Genomic DNA, 27,418 nt, shown 5'->3' on the forward strand with positions numbered 1-27,418 from the left:
TCTTGTCCCTTATTACCTGCACCGAGTGGAGATAACAGTCCTGGGGTCAGGAGAGCAGGAGAGCTATCCCTGTCCTTCACTGACCACAGAACTTAGGAGTGGGCCCTGTACCTCACCTGGGCAGAGCAATAGAACTGGCCTTGATGGTGTGTGTGTGTGTGTGTGTGTGTGTGTGTGTGTGTGTGTGTGTGTGTGTGTGTGTGTGTTGATGGTGAACCAGTCCAGAAGGCATGAGATCAGGAAAGCTAGCTCCGCTCCTTGCTGGCTCTGGAATTGGGTGACCTAGCTAGGGCAGTGCTGGAGAGCTCACCCTGGTGGTGTGGGTGCAGGAGAAATGGAGGGCTGACCTGCTCAGTTTCCTCCCAGGTACAGATCCAGGGCTTTGATTGGCCCACCCCAACCTCTACCTCACAGATGAACTACTAGAGCATCTGAAGGGGCTGGTCCTTCAGATCCAAAGCTGCAGGAACTCCCTGACACAGGGCCACAAGAGGATATGGGAGGAGTCCTAGTGAGGATCCAGTATTTATAGAGTAGCAGGAGCCAGAGGCCTCAAACCAGACCAATGACTCATAGCAGTGAACTTTTGCAAGTAAAGAAGTGTGGTCAAAGGGCATCACTGCGAGACACACGTGCGATACTACAGCTTCCACAATGAGAGTTTTTTTCTCTTTTGTGAGGGAGGTTGCAAGGGCAGAGGGTGCATGTGAAGGGGTGGGAGATGAGTGGGATTGGGGTTCATGATGTGAAATTCACATCAATAAAAAGTTGAATAAAAAATACGAGTGTTGGCATGTCTGTGGAGAAAGTATGACACGAGTGTAAAGCAGATTAGCACATCGGGGAAGAACTTGACAGTGCCTTAAAATGTTGAGCCTAGGGTTTTGTGAGTTATTTCCGGTTCTCAACTTGACTGGATCTAGAACCATCATGGAAACCCACTTCTGGGTGCATGTATGGGATATGATCAGATAATGATGAGGAAGAATGGCTCAGCCCAAACGTGGGTGCCATCATCTCAGGGTCAGGGACTGAAAGAATGGTCAAACTGAGCTGAATAGCATCAGACAGGAAGCTCCTGACTGTAGGAAGCAGCTTCCTGACTGCAGATGCAACGCGGCTGGCTTTCTCACTGTGCAAGCATCAAGCCTTCCAGATCATTCTGTCCTGTACCCTCACACTGAGGAAAAAAATCTTTCTGGGTTTTTTTTTATTTGCCAATTAGAATGGAAACTAATACAAGTTACCCTGTGACTTAAAAGTTTACCAACTAGTGAATAAATTACAGTGAAAGAATGAAGTGACCACTGTTTAGCAATGAAGAGAGATAGAGTTGGTGCCTAATAGTTCATAGAGGATCCTCAAACATATGCTGGTTGAAAGGAAACAGGTACGAATGAGCACATATTGATGACTCCATGTGTGTCCGGACTAGGGGAACCCACAGACATACCTATGACTATCCATATGTGTGTATACATACATGTATATACATGTATATATATGGATATACATATATGTGTATACTTATACGTATATATACATGTATATATGTGTGTATACATACATGTATATATGTGTGTATATATGTATATACATATGTGTACATCTATACACATATATATGTATGTATATAATCTGGGGGCTGGAGGTGAATGTAGAGAAGGAAGGAATGCAAACCGAGTGGCTGCTACCCATACAGAGTTTAACTTTAAAGGGCAAGGACGACTGCTCATGCAATTAGTTCAGCTAATTGAGACAGTTAATGAACTGTTTTCAAGATGTTCCCATAGTTACCCATTTGACCAACTGATCGAGCAATGTCACAGGTGTTTGTGCATAGACATTAATGTCAGGCTTATTTATAACAGTAAAAACGTTAAAATAGAAAAAAACCCAAATCTATAACTCCTGTCAATGGATAAATAGTTTTATCAAATGCTAATATTACCAAAGCCCGCTGAACTGTACACTTAAAACGGGTGAGTTTATACCAAGTTGTGTACTTTAATATAGTTGATTTAATTCTATAAACAATTTTACTTAATAAATTTAATTTATTTATGTAATTGAAATTTAATTCCATAAGCAACCACTTTTAATTTGTAGATGAAAATGTATTGAAAGCAACTTGCAAAGAGTCATTGAGAATCATTTAGACGAACAATCTAAAACTAGATTTTAAAAATTCTCACTTTAAGTCAAAATCACTTTTAAGCTGTGTGTCTAATTTTCAGAGCAAAGTGCCAATAGCAGCAGTATCTGGATATTTGCCGTGCACCAGAATCTGCTTCAGCCACATTAGCTCTAAGATGAATAGAGGACATCTAGATCCAGTCAGGAGGCATTAAGGCCCCTTCACAGATAAACCAATTAGACCAAGTAACTCTCCCAAGGTCACAAAGTTGGCAGAAAGCTAGAGAGATGTCAAGCCTGCCCCTATGATATTAAAACTCAGGTTCTGTCTCAGTCTCTACAGGACTGTGCAATCTCGCCTCTGTTCTTCTTACTGCCCTCCCTCCTTGATTTGGGTAACTCTTTGGCGGAGCTCAATGTGAAGGCCTCCACTCCTCAGCCACATGCTAACCTGATTTCAAATCAGGCTCTTAGACCCACTTGTACCCTTAGTCCTCATCACAGCGTTTCTGCGTCTTTGCTCCCCCGTCTCGATGTTCCACAGCTGCTGAGTCTTTTAGTCACTGTAACTTCAACATCTAACACTGTATTTAGTATTTTGCATTTATTCAATTTTTTTTTCATTAAATGCATTAGTAAGTCGATGAATGAATTAAGCATCAGCGGCAACTGATTTGCTATAGTAAGGAGCACCAGTGCTTAAGAGTAAGCTGTCCAACTGTCATCGAGGATGTTTGTTAAATGAGTTATGTCCTGATCTCCAGCTATGGCAAACATATGGAGATAAGTAGGTCCCAGTTTATTTTCTTGTGTATAGGAGAGAAAGAGAAGATATGGTATGTGGTATATGCATGCGTGTATGCGTGTGTGTGTGTGTGTGTGTTTATGTCTGTGTGTGTGTGGGTCTGTGTATCTGTGTGTCTGCATGTGTCAAAATGCAGACAATTGTGAATAAAGGGTGAAAGAAGGATGTCTGGTACCCTTCTCTTCGTTCTCCACCTTATTCCTTTGAGATAATGTTTCAGTGAATCTGGAATTAGGTGGATCAACAGCCAGCTAGTGAGCCTCCTGTCTCTGAACCACTCAAGCCCCTAGGACTGTAAAGTCATTGCTGATGACCGTGCCCACCTTTTTACATGGGTTATTAGATTGGAACTTATGCTCTCATGCTTGCAAACAGAGTGCTCTTACCCAATAAGCAAACTCTTCTGTTCTATGTCGTGTCTTATTAGCCTCCAAAATAGTGAGTTCCATTAGAGCTTTTCATATGTGTGTGTATGTATGTGTATGATGTGTGTATGTATGCATGTATGTATGTGTGTATATATGTGTGCATGTGTGTGTATGTATATGTATAAATGTTTATATTTCTTATTTACCCCTCCCTATCTCTCCTTACCTCCTTCCCTGGTCACTTTCTTGCCTTACATTCTTCCTTATACCACTCTCTATCACTCTCACCATCTCCTCTCTCATATATATGTATACATATTCATATACATAAGAGAAATCATGAGACATTTTATCTTTTCCTTTTTTGTTAGAACTCACTATTTAGTCCTCTAAGACAGGCATACATCTGGGTAATACAGTGCAGTATTTTAAGTCTTATATTATTTGTAGCAATAATTATAATCAAGTGTTAAAGGACTGTAGTGACGATAAGGAATTATATGTGCGGGGTGTTCATATATTCTCTAATCCATGGGTTAATTTTCATGTGCTCCTGGGGTGTCTCACAGATTTTACTTTGGACCTTGTGAAAAGCCCACACATACTTACAATCTTCACAAGGAATCAAAGTCTTACCCATGGCATGTTTGATTCTTCGGATGTGATCAAAGACATCCTTGCTCACATTTAAAATATCTTAGGAAAAGCACTTCCTTTCTCTCGTATCATCGGAGTTATGCGAGGCAGACAGTCTCTGACACTCAAGTGTGATCATTCATTCTTCCCATGTCACTATGATTTTCTTCACCTGAGATAAATGTAGTGTGACATATTGATTATTCATTCTTGGCTGTGGGAGGGGATTCTGCTCATATTGATCGAACTGTTTAGGGATGTGTGTTTATATAGATGTCATGTGATGGATCATAAAGATGTGGCCCTACTAAATTATGCACTATGCACAGCCAACAGGAGGGGACTTGGGGCTTAAAGTCTGCCATGGGAAGGGCTAGCCTCCTATTTGCGTGCTAGCGGTATTAAGAGATCGACAGTGAGTCTGGCTATCTTAAACTGAAGTGCCTCTCCTTAAACGTATTTACTGGATTTTCAAGTTTTCTTACTGAATTTAGAACTTACACATCATAAAAGTTACTTGTTTTAATACTACAACTCAACCTTTACTTCAAATTCATTAAATTGACCATCACCACCATAACCCATCCTGGGATTACAACCGCCGTCTCACTAAGACCCCTGATGCCCGTTCATGGCTACTTCTCATTCCCTTTGTCACCTTCAGTGGCCACAGCATACTTCATGTCCCCAGAGATTTGTCTTTCATATGAATTTTGTATATGGAATACATATTAATAATGTATCCTTTATATTTAATTTTTCTACTCTTTGGTCATTTTGAACATTTTTAGAACCTCTGTATGTCATACCCACCCTCCCCTCTCCTCTCACCTCCTTCAAGCCCTATGGTTCTCCGTTTTGATACTCCTCCATGCTAGCCTAGCTGTACATTACTGACACACACTATTCTCTGTGAGCCCTTAGAACATTTTGTCTCGCTATTCAGCATTCATTGTACATGGGGGTGACTTTCAGGTTATTATGAATATTGTGCTCAATTCCTTTTGCAGATACATATTTTTGCAGTTATTTTGAATTGACACCCTGGAATGGAATCACTGGGTCACATCGTAGCTCTAGTTTCAACATCTTAAGGAAATAACCAACTGTTTTCAAAGTGGCTCCAGTATTTCATAATCCCATAGTGTCTGAGGGCCCCACTTTGTTGTGTTGTTTTCAACATCTTCTGCTGTGTTTATTTGTGTTACAGCTTTTGGTAATGGGTCTGAAGGGTGCATTACCTTCATTTTAGTTTGCATTTTGCTATTGAGAAATGATGCTAATTTTTAAAAAACATATTACTTTATTATTGTGTGTATGGGTGTCCGTGTGCCTCTGTGTACACATGTGTGTATGTGTGCATGTGTGTGCATGTGTATGTTTCTCTATGTGTCCAGCAAGAGACAACTTGTGTGAGTTGGTTCTTTTTTTTTTTTTTACCACATGTCTCCTACTACCCACCTCACTGGTCTGAGGATGTTAAATGTCTTTTCTTGTACTTTTTCCGACAGCTTCATATGATTCTTGGTGAAACATTTACTAAAGTTGTTCATTCAATTTTAAACTGGGTGTTTAATCTTCTTACAATTGTGCTGTGAAGTTTGTTTATAATTTTTTACACAAAATATTTATTCTTGTGTATTTTACTGTGGGGATGAAGTGTGTGTATGTGTCTGTGTGTGTGTCTGTGTGTGTGTGTGAGTGGTGTGTGTGAGTGGTGTGTGTGTGATATGTGTGTGTGTGTGTGGTATGTGTGCATGTGTGTGGTGTGTATGTGTGTGTCTGTGTGTGGTGTGTATGTCTGTGTGTGGTGTGTGTGTATGTGTGTGTAGGTGTGTGTATGTGTGTGTATAGTGTGTGTGTGCGGTGTGTTGTGTGTGTATGTGTGTGTGTATAGTATGTGTGTGTGGTGTGTGGTGTGTTGTGTGTGTGTGTGCGGTGTGTTTTGTGTGTATGTGTGTATGTATAGTGTGTGTGTGTGTGGTGTGTGGTGTGTGTGTGTGGTGTGTGTGTGTGGTGTGTGGTGTGTGTATGTGGTGTGTGTTTATGGTATGCTGCATGCATGCATTCATGTGGGTAGAGGCTAGGGAACAATTGAGTGCCATTTCTCAGAAGTCATCTACCTCGTTTTTTGATATAGGCTCTCTCACTGATTTGGATCTAGTTCATTAGGCAAAACTTGGTAACTTATGAGTACCAAATACTTTTCTTTTGCTATATCACTATACAACATGTTTATTACATGGGTTTTGGGTATCCAATTCAGATTTTGATATTTGCATGAAGGTTTTTTTTGTTTGAGAAATTGATATTCTTAGTTCATACATTGAGTTCTGTCATCTGTTTTGAGTTTACATAGTGTAGAATGAGTGTAGTTTGGATATGCAGGCATCTTCAGAGCATTTGCTAGGGAGTCAGTTATCACCCCCATTCAGTCGCTCTGACTCCTGTGTTGATTCCCAAGTGGCCTTATGCATTAGAGCTTATTTCTGTGTCTCAATTCTGTTCAGCTGATGTATATGTCCACCTCCAAGCCATCGCTCCACTGCTGTAGCAAGTTCTCAGTCAATGGAAACTTTTAACCCAAGAGACTAGCAATCCATGGTTGAATTTACTCTGCATTTTAAGTCTTTGGGAAAATACATATGTTTATAAATAACTAAATACAGAAAGATAAAGAAAATATTTTTTTAAAGAAACATGAGTACAGAAAAGTGAGGCACACATCATTACATGACTTCCGTGGTGCTATATCTCATTTTTGTGACTCAAAACTTGTCAACAATGAAGAAAAACATGGGAGCATGAACATAAAATAAGTTCAATAAAAAATGTACTGTGATTCCTTAGGCACAAACACAACTATTTTTGTCTCAGACTAGAGGGGATTTTGTCTGGTGTTCATGTAATTGAGGATAAACACTGTAATAAAACCATCCTTTCTTTCCATTCTTACCTTGCATCAACCAGGAATTGGTTCACTACTAAGTCATTGTCCCATACATTGTATTTCTTTCAACCTGATCTAATGAACTTGGTGACAAAAATAGAGAAAGAACGAAAAGAAAAAAAAAAGGAGAAGAAATGAAAAATGGCATTTTCCCTGCAATAAGAACATGCCTTCTAGATATGACAGGGAAGCTATGCTCCTTAAATCTCAGCAACATGGTCAATTAACCCACAATGGGTTATCCAATCCAAAATGGACAGCCCTACAGATATACATGTAAGGACCACTGTACAGACCCAGCAGGTTACATTTCTATGCTAAGTCCTTTATGTGTATGTACAGCAGCAATAGTTAAAGAAGAGGAGGCTGCGGATTTGGAATGAGTTGGGAGAGCAGACGTGAATGGCATATGAGGAAAGAGAGAAAGAGAGGAAATGATATCATTACATTTTAATCAAATAAAATATTGTGATACTATGCCATAAATTAAGATCAAAATTTCTGTTTATAACAAAACCTCAAGCAAACAGATATTTTGATAAAGTTATTTTTCTCATTCAGATAACTAACCCCATCCACTATTAATAAGATGAGAGGAACCTATTCTTCCAAGGCATAGTCAAATTTTACAACCAAAAGCTGAATATATAGACTCTAAATCTAATATACCATAAAATCAAGAAAGATAATATAAGCAGACAATCATTCTAAAATCCAGGCAATTTTCGTTAATTAATACCGAGATTCTGTCAGAAAATACAAATACATCAAGGTACTTAATTCCACAATATTAGCTTACTGCACAGCTAGAGAGGAAAGCTGTAGATTTTCCAGGCGGGAAGAGTGCATAACCTTATTAGGCTGCTAAAACCAAATAAATACGCTGTCGATGCTGATACCACAACCTATATAAGAAGTCAAGGTCATCGGGAAGAAAGGGTGTAGAATGAGGTCATTGGAATGAGAATGGGTTTTCTTTGTTGATTGGTAAGCCAGTAATGGCCACCATCCTCAGCGCTGTGTAGGTAGTGATATAAAACCACAGACTGAGCCAGCTAAGTGCCCTTCCACCTATTACCAAAAACAAAGAAAAGATTTCTCTTCCTCAGCCTGCTCAACACGTTCCATTATTGTTTTGTGTAAACCCAAAAGACAAGTCATGATGGAATGGCAACCAACCTTGACCAAGTTACACAAGAGAAACTGAAGCAAGGTGTCAGGCATCCTAATGACAACTGGCTACCATGGGGGTTAGGCATCTTAAAAAATAGTAACTTTCCAATAATACGAGTCTCCTTGCTTTTAGAAAAGGAGATTCAGCCACTCCCAAATGCAATAAGTCCTTCCTGGCTAGGGCAGGGTCAAGGGCTTTCAGCCAAAGCTGACTTCTCTGTGCCTTGTTTTTTTTTAGTTCCAGTATGTTAAGTGAAACTCTAATGTCCAGTATAAGTTCTGGTAAGAGTCAGAAGCCGGCTCTGTACTGTACTAGAAATTCAGAATTTCATGCATCATCTAAGATCTAATAAATATGGAGGTCTAAGAGTGACACTTCCTACATTCTGGATTCGGTAAATCCTTCAGAGTGTTTAAATGAACTAAAGAAACTGGAGACACACTTTCCTTTTCTTTTCCTTGTTATGTGTGGTGCATGCATGGGTATCTGTAGTCAGTCACACACACACACACACACACACACACACACACACACACATACACACACACACACACACACGTGGGAGCCAGAACTGGATATAGGCTTGTCTTCTGTCACTCTTCACATTATTGCTTGGAGAAAGGGTCTTTTAATGAATCATGGTGTCACCCTGTGGGCCAGATTGTCTGAATAATGAGCCTTAATAATCTCTCTGTATCGCTCCTGCTAGTGCTGAAGTTACAGGCACGTGCACACAGGCACGTGCACCGTTCCTGGAATTTTACATGGATTCTGGAGATTCAAACTCAGGCTCTCAGGCTTGCAGAGCAAGTGATTTACACACTGAGCCATTGCCTGGCCCGTAGAAACATTCTTGTAAGATATGTAAAACAGGAAGGGTGACTGGAAGAATACATGATGTAGTCCATGTTTAATGATGACCATAAAGTAATCACATATCAAAGGAGCTCAAGAAGAACAATAAACAATGACAACTATATCATAGCACATCGTAAGTAAGATCCTAACCAAAGGTGATGGGACAAAATAAGTACAAAAACACACAACACAAACGGAGTAAAAATTAACAACATGGCCCATAATTGCTTCTTGTAAACAAGATCGTTGAAAGATCTATCATTGTTAATGTGAGGTTAGAAAAAACCTGTCAATTTAGAGTTCTAAAGCCCATGAAATTATGAAAGTATCCTTTAAAAATAAAGGTAAAAATTGTTCACTCATAAATCTGGCATGGCGAAACATGTCTTTCATCCAAGCACTGGAGAGACAAAAAGGACAGGTGGATCTCTATGAGTTCAAGGCCAGCCTAATCTACATAGTGAGGTCCAGGCAAGCCAGGGCTGTATAGTAAGAGCCTGTCTCAAAAAACCAACAACTGTAAATAGTGTTTTCACTCATAAAATTGTTTAATTAATCCCCCAAATCCTCACTGCATGAAATATTAAAGTATAAGTCCTCCGACACAAGAAATATGATACCAGATAGAAACATGAATTCTATATAAAGCAGCAAAATGTATAAGAAATGAGTACATTACTCAATATGTACGATGCTCACATTGTCTGAATCAATGTAAATGATAATTGAATAAAGAAAACTCACATAAATTAGAGATAAAATGTATGACAATGCTGAGGGAGAAACATAAGCAAGTTGTCCTAATGTTCTTATGTCAAAGGTGGCCTACTATAATATCACCTCGATGTAGATTATGATAAATTTAAAATGTATAACTTACATCATAATATAACTACCAGCATAAATCAGACTCAAAGCCAATGAATCAAAAGAAATAGATAAAATCATGTACTAAAATATAGCACAGTGTTGTGGGAAAAAAGTCAACAGAATTGATTAAAAACTAAGTAATAAAAGCAAAATAATTCAATCCAGAAAGGTACTAAAAGGAAGGAAAAAATAGAGGGCACATAGGACACAAGGAACTAATAACTAATATATTGCCTGATCCCGTCTTACAATGACTTTGTAATTGGTATATATTGACCATTTACATTTAATATAATTATTGCTATGCTTAGGTTTGGAATGATGACCTTGATACTGCTTTTTATTTGCATTTTAAAATTAGTCAAAATACATTCAAAGTTAAAATATTAATGAATTTAGATAGATTTAGCATTCATGTGTGTGTGTGTGTGTTCATTAATGTGGTCAATATTCAATAGATACCTTTCTATAGATACCTTTCTAGATAGGCTTCTGCCATTTCCTTAGGCAAATGACTTACAAACAACTTTGGTGTCTATTTTACCCTTGTTCAACATCTACAGTAGATTTATTCCATTGAAGAGCTTTAATTCTTTTTCTGTAATGGTAAGAGAGTAATACATGTGAGGTCATAATCTATAAAGAACATCATTTGTGCACCAGTTCCTTTGAGACTATAAAAAATCAAAAGATGTGAATGGTGATAGTTTACTGTGGCAACACGTTTATTTGAAGACTGATTCTTTAAAGGTGACAAATTTTCAAAATTCCCAACATTCACCCAGAAATTAAGATATGATTCTTGTATGGCTTTGTATAGTGGTTCTTGCATTCTCTCTGATGGGCTCTAAAATCATTAAATACCCAGAGCTGAGCTACCTTTGCAACTTTATATTTTCAACATTCTTGCTTATCACTAAATATGCAAAAAGCAAACAACCACAGTAAGCCTGTACTCAGATTTATATTTTCTCCCTAATGCACTGCCTTTGGCATCTGATGAAAGTCCTTAGGGGCAAATCTAATTGTTTCTTGGTAGTTTACTGCTTCGTGCCTGCACACTCCTGCCCATTGGTGGCTATCTTACCAAACATTTCATTCTACCTCATATCCCTTTATGGTGTTGGAGATTTTAGTAGAATTTACTTAATCATTCAAACTTAACATGCTTTTTAAACAAGAGATTGGTGGATGTGAAGTTCTTTGTCTCTATTTCCAGATAATGAAACTATTTTCAATGTGACATTTTTGTGGGATCACATGGACCCGTATACACAATATTCCCCAAGCATAGATGGAATGCTCGACAGGAAACAAGAGATCCTATACAGAAAAGAAATGCTATATGATGGTTCTTCTTACTGGTTCCCACGGCTGTGGTAATTTTTGTCATCAAAGTCAGAGTTAGAATTCCAATTATCAGTATTTTTGGAATTCTTTGGCATGAAAGACACTCAGGAGAGACAGATTGTTCAAACTGGAATTTTCACATCCTAAGTGTTCACCTTAATGTTTCTTTGCTCACAGTGCTCCAAACTTGCCTCTAATTATTGATACAACTAATGACTTCAGACAAGCCAGATTGCACCCATACTTACAACTGAAGAGAGATAATTTTAGAAACAGCCGTTTCAGAAAGTTTTTTCAGATTTCTAGAGTTTAAGCAAGTTATAACTACTTCAAAGCATGCCTTGTTCTAAATGTTCCCTCTTTTCTATCTTCATCTATTTTTGCCTACACCCTTCTTAAACGAATTACACCGTCACTCTCAAGGCAGCTATTGGTACACATGCTTTGTCTCAAATGGAAATGAAGCAGAGAATTTCAATGGCTTGGCAAGTGTTATGACCTACTCCAGCCCACAGGAGGTTAAAGTAGAAAGATTACAAGTTCAAGGCCAACCCAGTTATATAGGGAGACCCTACGTCAAACAAGAAGAATAAATCTACTTACAGAGACCCAAAGAACTTCCCAGTTGAGCATAAATTTGCCGAGGTCTTTGCTTTCCCACAATTCAATAATTATAGCATGGAATTGAACTTATTACATGTCTGACATCTCCTGTCTAATTCAGACTCTGTCCCAAGTTGCTTCCTATTGCTGTGGTATCACAATTAAAAGCAAAGGTTTTATTTCTCTCTACTACTTATAGTCCTTCATGAAGTGAAGACAGGGCCGGAACTTGAGGCAGTCACCTGGAGGCAAAAGCTGGAGCAACGGCCACGGAAGATGTTGCCTGCTGGCTTGTTCTTCCTGGCTTGCTCATTTTGTTTTTGATATTGAACCCAAGACTACCTGATAAGAGGGTGGCATCCCCAACCATGACATAGGCCCTCCCACACCAATCGTTAACTCATTAAAAGCTCCACAGATGTGCCTACAGGCCAATTGAACAGAGACATTTTCTCAATTGACGTGCCTTCTTCCAGATGATTTCTACCTTGTGTCAAGTTGACAAAGAAACCGAACCAGGCCAAACATTTTCATAAATATTTTGATGCATTTTCTTTCTAGGAAGCCCAAAAATAATGGTTATATTTTTCAAGAAACTATTGTGTCCTGAACCAGTGTCCATGATTTTTTTTTCTTAACAAGACCCTACCATCACCAACATTTAGTCACTTGCTACTGTGTTATTAAATGTGTCTCTTCTGATAGGTGGTATATAACATTGTAACTCCTACCCTTTAATAATCTCTGCCCCTGAGTGCAGGTAGGACCTGTAGATATAATATGAAATCAGACTTCTGCTATGGTATATGAAGGAGCTGGAAGGATTTAGCATATGCAATCACAGGTCCCTATTCAAATCACTGCATTAACAAAGGGGAGGGTATCCCAGTGGGTCAGAGTTGTTGCAGGAAGCAAAAGAGGGCTTCTAACTTTGCTGGGCCAAGGGAGAGTCTGTCTACATTTAAACCAGTAAGCCATTATGGGTTCCGTCACTCCAAATAAATTATTGTTAAAACCACCTGAGCTTGGAAAAGGATGCTAACAGCTTAATTGCAGCTGTTGAGTCTCTGAGGACAGGACCCAGTTAGACTGTGCCCAGACTCCTGAGTCCCCAAAAGTACAGGTGACAGATTGTGTGTTGTTTTCAGCAGCACATGGAGCTTTGTGACGCTTGGTGACATAGCAGTATCACATAAGTCCTGGGTTACACTAGCTTCTCGTGCCAGCTGAAGTTCCTAAAGGGCAGTGCAGTGGCTACGTTCTTTCACCTTGATCACGTCAATATGTAGGGAGACGTTTTATAAATGACAAATATCTAATTTTTTATTAAGAAGGGCTTAAAAGTTAATACTCTGAAAGTGAAAAATACAAAAAGACTTATTTAGGCCTTGGTAGGGCCTTCTGTCTTAATTCTGAAATTTCAAATTACAGCTTATCTTGGAAAAATTAATGAATCCCATTTGGTTTTCAATTTTCTTCATCTTTATAACCTTGAGATCTATTAAAACCATCTACTGAAAATAACAGTTCTAGATCCAGGGGAAGGGATAGCAATTTGAAGACATCCCTCACTACTATGGTAATGTTTACAAAATCAATGAAACAGATCTTCACTAAAATACGAAATGCTAGTGGGGCCAGAACAAATTGGTGTCAGGGGCTTAAGAAAAGAAAACTTAGATCTTGAACTGAAATAGCTTAATCTTTTTAAAATCAAGAAAATGATAATCACATACAAGTTCACCATACATAATTTTCAAAATATTAATGTTTAATGTAATTTCTGGGTAGCTCTGGAGTCATTGAATAAATTAATATTTCTAATGTACCTAAAGGTACTTTGATTAAATATGTTAGAACACTACAAAAATCTGAATCTCTAGTAAGGTGATAGCTGCACTATCTTAAAAAATATATAAAACACATAAAATAAGAATTTTAATGAGAATACAGTTTTTTTTAAAAGTCAGTATCTATGAAGTATCAGATGGGAAAGATTTTAATTTTTAAGGCTATTTAGCAAAATCTAATGCCGGTTGGATTATTTTTATCTCTGTTATTCTTATCCTTATTCTTAGTTAAATTCTTGTTTGGAGTAGAGTTAATTAAAGATTAACCCAGTTGGGCAGATAATAAATACGACATTCTTGAAGAAATGTTAAATTCAGACTTAGACATCGATCACCCCATTGCTTTATTTTAATACATATTTTTAGAACTGCACTCTGATAAGTTAACTCGACTACAACTTCACAGTGAACTATTTAGGAGTTAAGTCTCTTGACCAATTTAGAAAGCGTGGTGTCGCACTTCCGGTAACGATTTAAACCCATGGTCATGAATGCAGTACTGAGATCAGAGGTAAAATTCTCCAAAGGAGGTTGGGAGGGGAGCTATTTTGTAAGCTAGAGATAAAAAAAAAAATTATTACGGGCTAAGCCTTTCTCAGGTCAATTTCTTAAATGTGGAAAGTATCCAATGAACCCATTAAATACATTTTGACAGACTAACAGCAGGAGGCTTGTTGACCTTTCACCTCCTATCGATTTCCCCTTCAGTCCTTTTCCTTGGTGATTTCCACTTTTCCTGCATATATTTTGCCTCGCAGTCTAGTCCTCTCATGGCACATCTGTTATCACCAGCCGAGGAAACCCACAAAGCCCTCAGCCACACTTATGCTTAGGAGGACCTCAAAAAATCAAGCGGCCGCTTTATTCCCATCTGTCAGCAAGTTCTTTAATCAGCAAATGTTTCTGTAAGAAAGACTTCCTGGCTATCTCCATAGGTGAGTCCAAATGGTGATTAATCATTATCTATTCATATGGTCATCAGCTGCACCACCAGCATTGGTTGATCCCCCTCAAATCATGAGACGGGAATGAAAAGCCAAAGGAAGGGTAACGCTCTTTACCGAGGCATTTAGAAATATCATGTGTAGGGAAAAAACAAGCAGTCAAAATAACACTTACGGGTACTGGGGAGAAACCTGCGTGGATCGCCTTATTGCCAATAATGTTGCAAGCTAACGGCAGGGGTTGGAGTTTGCTCAGGCTCTGATTTTTGAAAATCATTTTCTCTGTCATGTCTGAGGTCCAGAGGGGAAGCTCCTGGTCCTGTGGAGGATTGATGCCCCAGCACAGGGGGATGCGGGAGCGGTGGGGCGGGAGAGGGTGAGTGGGTCAGGGAGCACCCTCATAGCGGCAAATGGGAGGGGGCAGGGCAGAGGGTGGATGTTGGACGGGGGTTTGTAAAGAGGTAGCCAGGAAGTGGGATAACATTTGAGATGTAAACAATAAAAAATAAAAGTGAAAATATAAATAAATAATTTTTTAAAAAAAAGTTGGATCACAGGGCTCTGGATCTTGGTAATGACAAAATTAAGGTGAATTTTAAATGGCATTTCAAGAGGTTTTTATGACTTTACACTGAATTTCAAGGATCCTCCAATGTAGATTCATCTACATCACTATTCCTGAAGCCCTGTCTTCAAATTAAAAAAATAATAAAATGCAAAAAAGAATGTCAGATATCTTGAAAATAATGGTTACTAAGATGGGTCAGATTGTGCTGCAGCCAAAGCTATAGTGAAAGGCCAAGGGTTGTGGGGGGGGGGGGGCTCAGGGTGAACACGTGAGTTGTGAAAGTACTTGAGGTGCTTAAAGTAACTTCAAGGAACTAGCACCTGTCATCTGTACGGAAAACTAAACCTTCAAAAACTAAAACGATCCTTAGTCAATATTAAATACACCATCGGGCTTTGTGCAAATCAGCTTAAAACCATCCCTCCATATTAATTCCCTTATGTTTGCTTTTGGGAGCACATGCTTGTGCCCAAGCTGTGTCTGCTTCCAAATAATGAAATCATCAAGTACCAGGGTCCACTTAAATTCCATGTCAATGGGGGAGTGAGGAAAACAGACAATGATGTTCTTGTCCAAATGTTTTTCCCTTTTCTATTGAGTTTGGAAACATGAAGAAATAAAAATAATTTAACTTTAAAACAGGCAAAGAGGGAAATCAAAATACTCAATAGCCTTTAAATTCTTTATCAGCTCCCTTTTATTTCTTCAACAAACATCCAAAAGAGCCCCTTCTCTCTGCAACTCTCCACTCTGAAATGAAAGTTTGGATCTTCTCTAAATTCATTTGTTGACACTCTATGCTGTAGATGCTCCGTAAAGAAGCAGTGAAGATTCAACTGGGTCCTAGATGAAGCCTATAATAGGCCTGGAATCATTCAGCCACAGAAAAGAGACACCAGCTTTCTCTCTGGCTGCCATGTAAGCACATAAAGGGAAAAAAATAGCCCTTACCACCAAGCAGTTCTAACTCCAACTTTCAATACCACTGACGCCTCTTTGGTTGCAGGATCTATTTCATTTCACCAAATTTGTAGCCTAGAAATTAGTTCAGAATCCCAGGGCCAGACAGCCTTGCATTTAAGTTCCTTCTCAGCCAAACGCCAGCTCTGCAGACGGTAAGTTCTTCATGTCGAGATCCATCTACCTTATATGTAAAATGAAGGTGACAGTGGCTACTTAGGGAGTATTTGGAAGGTAAAGTCGACGCAGGTTAAATGCTTAGCACAAAGTGGCGTGTATCTAGAACACTCCATTATCTCTCTGGCTGAGCACATCTGTAAAGAAGGGCACAGTCAGCCTGTTCAACATTTCACATCTGACCTTACTCTTCCTTATCGTGACCTTTAGGAGGTTCCATTTATGCAGAGTCTGGCTGGAACCAAAGAACAATCATCTTTCTCTTTCTCCCAATTAGTGCGCAGACATGCTGGTGACTCTCAGGTGATCTAGTGCCCTGGGCTCATGAACAAGGCTACAGTGATTATGAGGGTAGAAATATCTTCCTATGGATATAAGTGCAGTATTAAGATTTTGAATCATATTGTGCTTCCAGTTTAAAGTTTTTGAAACTTTATATTGATATTTGTGTGTTCATTCTATATCTGGCGATTTTACTTGATTTACTTTTTAGTTTTACTAGAATTGCATTTTCTAGTATGTAAGACCACGGCATCTGTGAACTGAACAATTTTATTTTTCCTTTGACAGTTTAGATGCTTTTTTAAATTTTGCTTTTGTTTGTTTGTTTTGTATAATTGTCCCACTTGGGACTTTTAACACTGTATTGAACAGGACTGATGTGCCCCATATCTTAAAAATGAAGATTTCAGCCTTTCACCATCGAGTATAATTCTTGTCACATATGGTTGTATTGTGCTATGATACATTCCTTTTGTACCAAGTTTATTAAAAGTTTTTTTTTTTTTTGGTTCTTTTTTTTCGGAGCTGGGGACCGAACCCAGGGTCTTGCGCTTCCTAGGCAAGCGCTCTACCACTGAGCTAAATCCCCAACCCCTTATTAAAAGTTTTTATCACAAAAAAGATACTTTTCCTTCAAATGGCTTTTCTGTGTGTATCGAGTTCATCCTGTGCTTTTGGCTCTCCGTCCTATTATCAATGTACTATGTAATAGTTGTAGATTAGTATATTGTTAAAACATCCTAGATTCCTGGTTGGCTCTCGCTTGATTACAGTGAGAGATCCAACCAGTGTAATCTAGAATTTATTTTTACTACCTTGGGGAGTATACTTCTATACTCATCAGTGATATTCGGCTATCGTTTTATTTTCTGTTAGCTGACTTTTTCTGATTTTGATTTAGGAGTAGTGCTGGACTCACAAGTTTTGTCTAGAAAGGTTATCTCCTTTTTAGTTTCTACAGCAGTCTAAACCCAATTCCTGACATTTCCCCTTCTGGATTATTGTCATGTCTCATTACTGAATTCTCGGCCTCATGTATTGTCTTAGTTAGGGTATTTTTGCTGTGAACAGACACCATGGCCAATGCAACTTTTATAAAGGACACCATTTAATTGGGGCTGGCTTACAGGTTCAGAGGTTCAGTCCATTATCATCAAGGCAGGAACATGGCAGCATCCAGGCAGGCATGGTGCAGGAGGAGCTGAGTTCTACATCTTCACCCGAAGGAGGCCAGGAGCAGACTGAGCATCCTCAGGCAGCTAGGAGGAGGGTCTCCAAGCCCACCCCACAGTGACACACTTCCTCCAACAAGGCCACACCTTCTAACAGTGCTACTCCCTGGGCCAAGCATATGCAAACCATCACATGTATCAATCCATTTTTTGCATTTTTGTCAAAATAACCTCCTGAATGAAATGTCAATCGTGCTATTCTTCTGCTTGGAAATATCTCAAGCCTCCCATTCTGTGTGAACTAATAAATAGCCAACTCAGACGTTACCTGCTCTTGGGCCAGTGGCTCCCATCGTTCCCCAGTCAGGCTCTCGCTCTAGCTCCTCTGTGGCCTTGACCTTTTTGCTGCCTGTACTATCTTTCCAGGGTGTTCTTCCCCCCTCCCTCAGGCTACGTGCTACCTGCGACCCTCTGGAGGCCTGCCCCGACACACTGGTCTTGCTTCCCCTAGAGCTTACCTAGAGAAGTGTCTACCTCATTTACAACAGATGGGGGAAAAGGACCAATGTATTAAAGGAGACAGTACTAAAGTCTAAAAGAATTGGCATTCTTTACAATTTCAGAAAAGTGAAATAATTGGTGGGTAAAAGGGCTAAACTGGGTGATTATCACTTAAAATACTGTTTGTTTGGGAAAAATTCTTCAATAATTAATGTTTGAGCTCTTGACTACATAGTATCTAAGTCATATCTGAGAGAAATTGTATGCTAGATTGCTATGTAGAAACTTATGGGTGCCATGCCCATACGCTTGGCAACACAGATTTTGCCTTGGAAATGAAAAATTTCCTCAACGAACTAATTCTAGAAGAAAGGTAGCAAACATTCACAAGGTCAGCTTTGTCATTTTTTCCCACCCAGTTAAAATAATGTTCTGTTAAGAGTAAGCTAAATTCTGATACAGCTAGAAACACTCATTTTGGCATTACTGAGACAAACTCAACTGTGTGATAAAATCATACTTTAGATGCTCTTCAAGATACCTCATGAACTCAAGCACAGTGTTTTTTGTTTGTTTTTTGTTGTTGTTGTTTTTTGTTTTTTTTTTCTCCATCTTTATTAACTTGAGTATTTCTTATTTACATTTCAATTGTTATTCCCTTTCCCGGTTTCCAGGCCAACATTCCCCTAACCCCTCCCCCTCCCCTTCTATATGGTCTTCCCCTCCCCATCCTCCCCCCATTACTGCCCTTCCCCCAACAATCACGTTCACTGGGGATTCAGTCTCGGCAGGACCAAGGGTTTCCCCTTCTACTGGTGCCTTTACTAGGTCAAGCACACTGTTAATGACAGTTATACAACCTGAGATTTATATTTTCATTGACACAATTATTTGTGTATGTATACATGTATAGATAATATATCACATACTCACGTATTTGCAGGTGCATAGAAAACACATTGCATGTCCCGATCTTTCTGTTTTTAGAAAATGTGTCTACAAGCCCAGACTTTTCAAACTGTGGGTCTCCATCTGATGACGATGGATCGAAATGTCAACTTGGCTTTAATCACAACTCTAAAAAATGAATAAAAGTAGAAGTGATGAAACAAAACAAAATCACATTAAGAGAGTTATTATTACTTCTTCAAATGTAGGAGGTGGGCCTGGGTTAAAAGAGCAATGCATTGAGGCTTAGGGAAGAATTCAGACACATGAACTCTGAGGGCTTTTGTCTAGTGCTACAAGCTGCTGAAATTGTCAGCTCTCCATTAGGCCTATGAACAAAGGCATCCTTATCGACACTGTGTCATTTTCCCGCTTGCTCTGTGTTGCCAGCTAGTGCTCTGTGTTAGATTCCCTTGGGTGTCTGGCACCCCCTGTACCATTTAGCAATGAGAACCTCTTGTGCTTGTTCACTTTATACCAACTTGACCTAGCTATATTCATCTGAGAGGAAAGCATGCCAATTGAGAGATTCTTCCCATAATCTGTTCCCCAACAGTGCTTCCTTGTCTGGCCTCAGTGGGAGAGGATGTGCAAGAGACATCAAATTTCCTGCAAAGACTTGGTGGGGAAGGGTAGGGGGATACCCAATGGGGGCTCCATCCTCTCACAGAAGGGGAGGAAAGATGGGGGGAGAGGGGCTCTTTTAGGGGGGAGCAGAAGGTGGCAGCATTTGGGATGTAAACAAAATAAACATAAATAAATAAACATTATGGGGAATCTTTTTAATTAGTGATTGATAGGGGAGGGCCCAGCCCATTGGAGGTGGGGTCACCACTTGACTGGTAGTCCTGAGTTACATACGAATGTAAGCTGAACAAGTCATGGGGAGCAAGTCAGTAAGCAGCACCCCTCCATGGCCTTTTGCTTCTGCTCCCGTCTCCAGGTTCTTGCCCTGCTTGAGTTCCTGTCCTGACTTTCTTCAGCAATGGACTACAATGTAGAAATGTTAGCCAAATGAATTGTTTCCTCTCCAAGTTGCTTTTGGTCACGGTGTTTCATGACAACCATAGAAACCTTAACCTGTTCTCTTTTCTGGTTGCTAGCAGATGTGAATTAAGTTTAGCACATTTTGAGTTTTCATAGCCACATGGATTCCCTATTAGTCCTTTGATTGTCCTTATCTGGTTACTGTATCCTCTTCCCCCAGAACACCTTACTTCACTTAAGCCATGTCTAATGGTATTCAGTGGTCTTCACTTCTTAATCTTGCGAATTTATTAGACGAACCTCAGAACCTTTCTGAAAATGCTGACTCGTGGGTTGGCGCTATTAATTTATTCTTTTATTTATGAGCTACCTGACAAAAGTATGAAAATCACTATGTGCAGAAAAATTCAAATCCCTCCCCCTTTCTTTTACTAATGCTGGGGGATGAGTATATAGATAAACTCCATATCCATAGAAAGGATTATCTGGGGAGGGTTGGAAAAAATAAATGATTATCTGCTCTTTAACCTACACTGTTTTCACTTGGTCTGATTACACTGGAAATGGCAAAATGTTAGAAAATGTGGCTTTCTTTTCTAGCCTAAAGAATGGGTAAAGAGGAATGGTCTAGAGGGTACACACGAGTCTCCCAGGAAGGGAAAAATATTAGATTTCATGAGCAGAGTAGAGGGGTGACAGGATAGGAATGGGAAGAGGGGGTGAGGTAGGGTAGAGGAAGAAAATGAAAAGTGAGAGAGCTGGGAACAAGAGGCTCGGAGAGATGCTATAAAAACCTAATGCTGTGAAATGTTCCTAAATTATACGAAGATGATTCTAATGAGGTTTCCTATGAATAGGGGACATGGAGTCTTCACTGGCAATCTCTCATTAGCAAATGAGGCTTTCAGTAGTGGGAATGTGCTTTATTCAATTAAGTTGTTGGCCACGGGGTCCCATGGAAACCTCTAAATAACCCAGGCTGTTGCTAAGGTTGCCCTCTGCAAACTGGCAGCACGGCCCCATTGCTGAAGGATATACGTACACAGCTCACTGAACAGAGAGAAGTTGAGCTGGTGCCTACACGGAGTCTTTACCCCTGTGCTCCAGGCTCCTTAGTGTGAAAAGGTACTCTGCAGGATACAAAAATGAAAAGGAAGGAAGGAAGGTGAGAGAAAGGAGAGAGAGAAAGAAAGAAGGAAAGGAAGAAGGGAGGGAGGATAAACAAAGAAACAAAATGCCTGAAAGTTGAAAATTTTTCTGACATAAAAAATAGTCAAAGAGGACACAAAATTTTAGTGTTCTGTAGTAGAGTACTTCCCTCATTCCATTCATCTCAAGAAGCAGTTAAATAAAACATTTTGCTTTAATTTATTAAGCTCCTCAAGTGGGAACTGAGGATTGCTTTGTGAACCTTAAAGATACATCTCACATGTATCTTAGAAGTTTGAAGAGCTTTCTAGCTGTAAGAGTGATATTTTACATATTTATCCTGTGTGTTTGTGTGCGTGTGTGTTATGAATGCATGTATGCATATTTTTATACATGTGTGGAGCACATATATGAATATGTGCAGATGTATGTGAAGGGAATTATCTTTACCTGTGCAGAACATCTGAAGCAAACGCGGTTTTGCTATATGAATGTCCTCGCCAGTTAGCTTGCTCTCATGATGCCCGGCCTCTGCCTTCTGAGGCAGGAAATTACAGGTGGGCAGCCACACCCAAAAGGTCATTTTAAATCACATAATGTGAAACTGTAAACCATATTTATCAGATATTTCCATCTTCCTCCTTACCCTCAGATGTGATGAAGATGATCGCTGGGCCTGAATAGATCATTAGACCTAAAAGCATTGTGTCTTAATGGAGATAACAGAGGTGCCTATTTCCACATTCCTACAACTAGAACCAGAAGGCACTAGAAACTGAGCTAGCCCTGGGTTCCCAAGCCACTACTATTTGCTATCTTGGTCCAGTGCATAACTAAGGCTGCTATTTATGTGGAATAATGTCCACCCCTATTTTAATGATGATGAAGAGAAGCTGATCAAAACCACTATCACATGACCTGTCTGAGAAAAGAGGCCAATCTACATGAGAATACTTAGAGTCCAATTAGCTCAACGGCCATGGCATTACGCTTTCAAAATTAAAGGAATGTCAAAAACAGACATATAAACAATAGTAATTGTTTCATTGGTTTATGTGGAATAGAATTAGAATTGGGAGCCTCTGGGGATTTGAGTCCACCTTCCCAAGGAAAGGCAAGCTTTGGTTGATCCAAAACACCTGGGCCTTCGACAGCAAGAGCAATAGAGTTGATGTGTGCTTGGGAAGTTCTTCTAGGTCTACTGTTGGAATTCTGACTGGGTGTGTTCACATTGTCCAGGAGGACATGGGTAATACCAAGTGTCATGGAAGTCAGTGAAAGGAGCGCTGGTTGTCCTTTGGTGCCGATGGAAGATACAGAGGTCACGGTGACACAGCGTTAGGGTGCGAATCATTTCTTCAGACTTCACTGTCAGACTTAGCAAATACAAGTCCAGGAGACATCAAAATTGTCCCCAAAATCCAATGAGTGATTTCTAGTATAAGCACCTGTCAAATACTATATATTACAATTGCTTGCTGTTCATATGAGATATAATTGCATGTCCTGTTTATGTGGAAGCAGTATTTCAGGGCATGACAAATATTTGCATTATAGATAAAATGTATGCTATTAACCCATCTTAGGGTTATTTCAGTTGACATAAGGTTCTTTTGGAAAATATTTCAGGTTACAAGGATCTTTATTTGCGATAAAGTAAGAGCAGGCAGATGGAGACACCCGACAGGTCTCGCCTTCCCTTGCAACTGGCAGAATGGTTAGACAGGAAAATGAGGAACCCCTTTGATTTCCTTCTGTAATTCTTAATGAATTGAAAGTATCAATTGTCCATGATGACGTAGTGCAGAAAACGGTGTTGTAGAGATCCAGGAGTCCAAATGCTGATAGTTTTCACTTGGAGATAGCTTGTGAGAGAAATGGTGATAATGACCCATGCTTCGTCTTATTGCACTAGAATTACATGGGAGTCTCAGAGTGTTGAGTGAGCGTTGAAACATGTGTGTGTGTGTGTGTGTGTGTGTGTGTGTGTGTGTGTGTGTGTGTGTGTGTGTTTGGCCCTGACCATTAATATTTTCATGCTTTCACACCGCTTGATCTTAGTATAAGGAGCAGTTAAGAAGACTACAGGAGTGTTGGTTCTGAAAGCCACTTTACAGTATGGTTTGTCTTCTAAAATAGTGCTTTGTCGTTGACATCTGTCATTCATCATATGACTCTGTTCCCTTGTCCCAGGATGGAGAGTGTTCCCTGCTGCTTAGAGAAGGGGAAATCTGTCTTAGACTTAGCATCTTGCCTAAGGTCATCCATCGGTGGAGAAGGCAGCATAGGCAAGAAACCCCCCCAGGTCTTTTGGCCCCAGTACAGAGCTCTCTCTGTTAGGTCAAGTTACAGTCTGTGTAATGAGTTTAACGTTTACACCTTGGAGAGTTTTTGAGAATACACCACTGAAAATGATACTGGCGTTCTTTCTGAGTACATGGAGACAATGTACTTCATTAATTGTTGTGCCTTTCTCGACTTGATCTTATTGGATACTTCACTTAGGATGCAGGTTGCCGCTGTGTCTGTGAATCTCAGAAACTGACACCACACCAACAGTGTCGCACCTGGCCCTTTCAAACCTCCTCCTTCTCCTGGTTCTGCAGCATGCTATACCTCCAGTATTATTTCCATTATCTCTCTGAAAATGTAGTGACAGGAAATTAATGAAGATGAGGACAATAAAGGGGACTTCTGAATTTCCAGTTCTCCTCTTACTTTAATAGCACTTCTCCTTTGTGTCTTCACCTTCAATCCAGGCATACTCCCCCTCCCTGATTCTGATCCAGTCTCCATAGGCAAATGTCCAAGTAGCTTGAGACACAGTAAATTTTGTAAAATATCCAGTAATATTATTTCATTCTCTCCATTCCCCAGAGACCCTTCACTAACTTCTAATTTACGTGTCTGAACATTTGGCTCTGTGATACTCATCACCTCCTGAGTCCATGTTCAAGAACTGCATTACAGAATTTTTAAAATCACATAATTTAAGTAAGCTTATTTTGTTTTGGTTTGCATTCAGAGGTATCCTCAGTCAGATGTAGGACATACGTGCAACTTTGGATCGCTCGGTAAAATTTTAATCAATACTAGAAGTGATGCTGTATCATATATTTACTCTTACTCTTAGTTAAACATAGCAATAAAGCACAACGTGACTTCAAAATAATGCAAAGAACTAATAAATGATGAAAAATAAAGATATCCCGGGCTGTACCTTGGAGCCCTTGAGTACCCTGACTAACTCGTGTGGCCCCTGTCCATCTTGACAGTGTATCTCACTCTAGCCTGCACTACTGCTTACCTTTGAATAACACTGCCTTGTTACTTTTGAAAAATATTAAGCTATAACCATGAGAGAGAAGCTAACCAGTAGGACAGTAGACAGCTTGGAAATAAATGTATACATCGAATCCATTAAGTTTTGGAAAAGTTGCCAAGCATATACAATAAAGGAAGAAAAATCTCTTCAATTACTGGTATTGAGAAAACTGGATATTCGAATGTTTTAAAAAGAATAAAACCAGATGCTAGTCTGATAGCCTATTCAAGTCAACTCAAAATTGGTTAGAAACTTAAACATGAAGCTTCAAACTGTAAGGAAACATTAAATGCCCTACACTAGTGGCCGAGCAAATATGTTTTTCTAGATATGACGTAAAAAGTACAAACAGTAAATGTAGATGACAAAAATACAACCAAAGGGGAGAAGGTTCCATAGAAGTGGAGAAAAACATTTAAACTATATTTCTGATAAAGACTGATATCCAAAATATACAAGGGAATTGAAACAATTCAATTAAGAATAAATCAGTACTCCAATTAATAATGAACAAACAACCTAAGCCTTCAGTTCTCAGACAAAGGCATTCTCATAGCAAATGGGCAGGGAGAAGAGCACTTGAAATCATCAGAGAAACGCAAGCTAAAATCATCACAGTGCCATCACTCCATGGGTGTTCAAATGGCAACTATCCAGATGGCAAACGGCAATGAGTCTTGATGACCCGGGGTCAAGTTCTTTACCTTGCATGCTGCTAATGATAGTGCAACTTGATATACCCAATATAAGTTATACCCAATATAATAGTATGGCAGCTTCCCAACTACATTACAACTAGAACTAGCCAATGATCTAGGAACCTCACTACCGTATAAATATTCACAGAAAATGAAACCAGCACGTTGAAGACATAGATGTGCTCCTATGTTTACTATATCATTAAGCATCATAATCTAGACATAGAATCAAAGTTTCCATCAGATGATAGACTATGAAATTATATGTGTGTGTGTGTGTGTGTGTGTGTGTACATACACAATTGACACCAACCCAGTCATAAAACCTTAGACACAATTTCTTTTACCAACAAATGTGCAGGGGTGAAGATTGAGTAGAAATTGAGGAAATGACCAATCAATGACTGGCCCAACATGAGACCCATGCCATGAGAGTGCCTTCCTTTTGACACTATTAATGATATTCTGCAATACTTGCAGACAGGTACCTAACATAATCATCATCAGAGTGGCTTCACTCAGCAACTGATGGAAACAGATGCAGAGACCCACAGCCAAATATTAGGCAGAGCTGGGCGAATCCTGTGGAAGAGGGAAATGAAGGAGTGAAGGAGGCAGAGAGGTCAGGCTTACCACAAGAAAACATACAGAGTAAACTAACCTGGGCCCATAGGGGCCCACAGAGACAGAACTACCAAATGGAAAACTTACTTGAGAAAGATCTAGGCCATTGGCACATATGTAACAGTTGTGCAACTTGGCCTTCATGTGGGTGGGACTGCTAAACAGGGGCAGGAGCGGGGGTAGGGGGGAAGAGGCAGGGGCGGGATCAGGAGTGGGAACAGTTGCTGTATCTGACTCTGTAACCTACTTTGGATCCCTTCCTCCTAACTGGGCTGCCTTGCTTAGCTACAGTAGGAGAAGATGTAACCATTCCTACTGTACCTTGATATGCCAAAGATAGTTGATATCCATGGGAGGCCTATGTTTTTTGAGAAGACAGAAAGGATGGGAGGATGGCCTGGAAGTGAAGTGAGAGAGGGAGGGACTGGGAAGGCAGGAGACAGGGGAAAGTTTTGACTGGGATATGAAGTTGACTAATTAATTAACTAATTAGTTAATTTAAAAAAGATATTCAGAAGAAAAAAATAGACGAGCCGTAGGCTTATCTTAAGTGGAACAAGCCAAGGATAAACAGACATATATCGGATGATCTCATTTATATTTGACGTCTTAAGGAATTGATCTCACCGAAATGGAGCATAGAATGGCAGCCACCAAGGGTTAGAATAAGGGAAATGGGGAATGGGAAAGAGAATGTTGGTGACAGGAAAAGAAATAGAGAGGGCTGAAGGGATGGCTCAATGGTTAAAGACCAGCTAACCTTCCAGAAGACCCAGGTTGAGTTCTAACTCCCACATGGCAGCTCATGACCACCTGCAACTCCAGTCTCAGAAGACACAGCACCCTCTTCTGGCTCCCAAGAGCCCCAGGCGTGCAAGTAGTCCACAGCCATCCTTCAGACAGAACCCCAGGCACATAAAATAAATAAATTAATTAACTATTAGAAATTGAACAGGATAAACTAGATCCGAAGATCTATTTACCATATAGTAACTATGATTACAAATAATTCACTCTATAGATTTCAGTATTACCACCACAAAAACGGTCAGTAGTAGAAGTCATACATCTGTTAATTAGCTTAGATCCTTACATAATATGCACATATTTCAGAGCAGCATGTTGCAGATGATAAATATGTAAAATTTTATTTACAAGTTAAAAAATTTACATTCTCGGGTTTGGGGGGGGGCAGTGTTGGACATTGTTTCGGAGACAGACTAGTTGAGGATAAACTAATCACATGCACATTCTATGACCAGTTAAGAGGCTGGGGCGGTATAGTACAAAACCATTGTCAGTAGCAGAAGGCAGAAAACAGGTAAGAGGGAAAACTGAAGAACCAGAGGCTGTTCCAATAAGACTTAATGTTCCAACCATCGTATATCCAGTTCTGCTCTCAAACGACCATCTTGTCCTCCAAGCCACCCCAGTGCCAACTGACTGAGTTCTTTCTTAAAGCTAACACATCCTTAATGCCTAT

The 27,418-nt window shown here is 39.6% G+C and overlaps 1 long non-coding RNA gene across 1 annotated transcript in view; it reads left to right on the forward strand.

Annotated features, from left to right (window-relative positions):
• The window catches only part of LOC148001115 (uncharacterized), a 237,867-nt gene that overhangs the window by 113,768 nt on the left and 96,681 nt on the right, over positions 1-27,418 (forward strand). The window lies entirely within an intron of this gene.

This window comes from Rattus norvegicus, chromosome 15 (assembly GCF_021556685.1).
Source record: "Rattus norvegicus strain SHRSP/BbbUtx chromosome 15, alternate assembly SHRSP_T2T, whole genome shotgun sequence".
Lineage (NCBI taxonomy): Eukaryota > Metazoa > Chordata > Mammalia > Rodentia > Muridae > Rattus > Rattus norvegicus.